Below are 3,127 nucleotides of genomic sequence, written 5' to 3' on the forward strand. Positions count from 1 at the left end.
ATTGACTGACGAGGAGATTCAATCTTTCCTCGCTGAGCAGGGCGTGACAGCTGTCCATAGGGTCATGAATAAGGTCAACAATGACCTTGTACCGACCCGGACACTTTTCTTGACATTCGATAGTGTTAAGCTGCCATCGCGCATCAAGGCGGGCTACGAGATTATTTCTGTTCGCCCCTATGTCCCGACACCTACGCGCTGCTACCAGTGTCAGCGTTTCAGTCACACTCGACAGTCTTGTTCCAATGCGGCTAAATGTGTCACTTGCGGCAGGGATGCCCATGAGGGTGACTGTCCACCTCCGTCTCCTCGTTGTGTGAACTGTCTGGGTGACGATGCCGCATCCTCCCGCGACTGTCCTGTCTATAAGGAAGAACGCTGTATCCAAGAAATTCGGGTCAAAGAGAAAGTGTCCACCTCGGCTGCTCGTAAGCTATTGGCTAGTAGGAAGTCCGCGCTGCTCCCAGCGGGGAAGTACAGTACTGTCCTCGCCTCTCCTCGGACTACCAGGGAGGTGGCAACGCAGACATGCGATCTGACCTTCAGCACCACGGTCGTCCGTTCGGCCAGTGCTAAGATCGCGCGGTCGACGTCTCCTCTTCCTCCCATCACCCCACAGACACCAGCCCCTTCATCAGCTTCTGCTAAGACGAAGACCCCGAAGTCAGATGAACGGGCCTTCAAGAAGGAACCATCCCGTGCAGACTTCCTACGTACCTCGACCTCCCAGCCTTCGACCGGTACTTCCACCAAACGTCCTTCCAAGAAGGCTCATAGGAAGCACAGTTCTCCTTCTCCGCCACGGCGCATTTCTTCTCCTGCGCCACCCAGCGGTTGCCGCCCCAGGCCGTCATCCGTTTCGCCGGACCGCACCGCTGGTAGCCGAACATCTGGCCGTTCACGGGCGAAGGAAGCTCCCCCTCCCGTCCATCCTCCCAAGATTGCCGATAAACCTATAGACCCAATGGACGATGACTGTCCGCCTACTGATAGTGGCGGCAGTGCTCGCTCGAAGACAGGCCCTCAGCGGCCTTCGCGGTGACCCCTTCTTTCATCTTCCTTTTCTTACGATGGCACTTATTCACTGGAATATTCGCAGCATTCGCTCCAACCGAGAGGACTTGAAGTTGCTGCTCCGCTTGCACCGTCCGCTCGTCGTAGCCCTCCAGGAAACGAAGCTACGCCCATGCGATCAAATTGCCTTGGCACACTACACCTCTGTGCGTTTTGACCTACTCCCTGTGGTAGGTATCCCAGCTCATGGAGGGGTTATGTTGCTGGTCCGAGATGATATTTACTACGATCCCATCACGTTGCACACCGGCCTGCAGGCAGTTGCCATCCGCATTACTCTCGCCACATTTACATTTTCCATTTGTACCGTTTACAGTCCGTCATCTGCCGTTACCAGGGCAGACATGATGCAACTTATTGCTCAGCTACCTGTACCATATTTGTTAACTGGAGACTTCAATGCCCACCATCCCCTTTGGGGCTCTCCAGCATCCTGCCCGAGGGGCTCCTTGTTGGCAGACCTTTTCAACCAGCTCAATCTTGTCTCCTCAATACTAGCGCCCCTACTTTTCTTTCGGACACATCTCACACCTATTCCCATTTAGACCTCTCTATATGTACTCCAAAACTTGCACGCCGGTTTGAGTGGTATGCACTTTCTGATACATATTCGAGCGACCACTTCCCGTGTGTTATCCATCTCCTGCAGCATACCCCCTCTCCGTGCTCCTCTAGTTGGACCATCTCCAAGGCAGACTGGGGCTCTTCTCTTCCAGGGCGACCTTTCAGGATCAAACCTTCACAAGCTGCGATCGTCAGGTCGCACACCTCACGGAAGTCATTCTCGCTGCTGCTGAATATTCCATCCCTCACCCTACTTCTTCTCCACGTCGCGTACCGGTCCCCTGGTGGTCCGCAGCATGTAGAGACGCTTTACGTGCTCGTCGACGTGCTTTACGCACCTTTAAACGCCACCCTACAGTGGCGAATTGTATCAATTATAAACGATTACGTGCTCAGTGTCGTCGTATTATTAAAGAAAGCAAGGAAGCCAGCTGGGCTGCTTTCACAAGCACCTTCAACAGTTTTACTCCTTCTTCTGTTGTCTGGGGTAGCCTGCGCCGGCTATCTGGCACTAAGGTCCACTCACCAGTTTCTGGCTTGAAGGTCGCGAACGACGTCCTTGTGGCCCCTGAGGCCTTCGGCCGCTTTTTCGCAGAGGTTTCGAGCTCCGCTCATTACCACCCTTCCTTCCTTCCCCGCAAACAGGCAGAGGAGGCTAGGCCACCTAACTTCCGCTCCTCGAATTTTGAAAGCTATAATGCCCGGTTCACCATGCGGGAACTCGAAAACGCACTTGGCCGATCACGGTCCTCCGCTCCAGGGCCTGATTCTATTCATATTCAGATGCTGAAGAACCTTTCTCCTGCGGGTAAAGGTTTTCTTCTTCGTACATACAATCGCATCTGGATTGAGGGACATGTTCCCGCTTGCTGGCGCGAGTCTGTTGTTGTCCCGATTCCTAAGCCGGGGAAGGACAAGCACATGCCTTCCAGTTATCGACCTATCTCGCTTACCAGCTGTGTCTGTAAAGTGATGGAGCGAATGGTTAACTCTCGATTGGTTTGGCTGCTAGAGTGTCGACGCCTACTTACCAATGTACAATGTGGATTTCGTAGGCGCCGCTCTGCTGTTGACCATCTGGTTACCTGGTCGACCTTCATTATGAATAACTTCTTGCGGAAGCGCCCGACCGCGGCTGTGTTCTTTGATTTGGAGAAGGCTTACGACACCTGTTGGAGGGCGGGCATTCTCCGCACCATGCATACATGGGGCCTTCGCGGTCGCCTCCCTCTTTTTATTCGTTCCTTTTTAATGGATCGACAGTTCAGGGTACGTGTGGGTTCTGTCCTGTCCGACACCTTTCGCCAGGAGAATGGGGTGCCACAGGGCTCAGTTTTGAGCGTCGCTCTCTTCGCCATCGCGATCAATCCAATAATGGATTGCCTCCCAGCTGATGTATCAGGCTCCCTTTTCGTGGACGATTTTACCATCTATTGCAGCGCGCAGTGTACACGTGTCCTGGAGCGCTGTATTCAGCGTTCTCTTGACC

The sequence above is a fragment of the Schistocerca cancellata genome, unplaced genomic scaffold (assembly GCF_023864275.1).
Source record: "Schistocerca cancellata isolate TAMUIC-IGC-003103 unplaced genomic scaffold, iqSchCanc2.1 HiC_scaffold_430, whole genome shotgun sequence".
Lineage (NCBI taxonomy): Eukaryota > Metazoa > Arthropoda > Insecta > Orthoptera > Acrididae > Schistocerca > Schistocerca cancellata.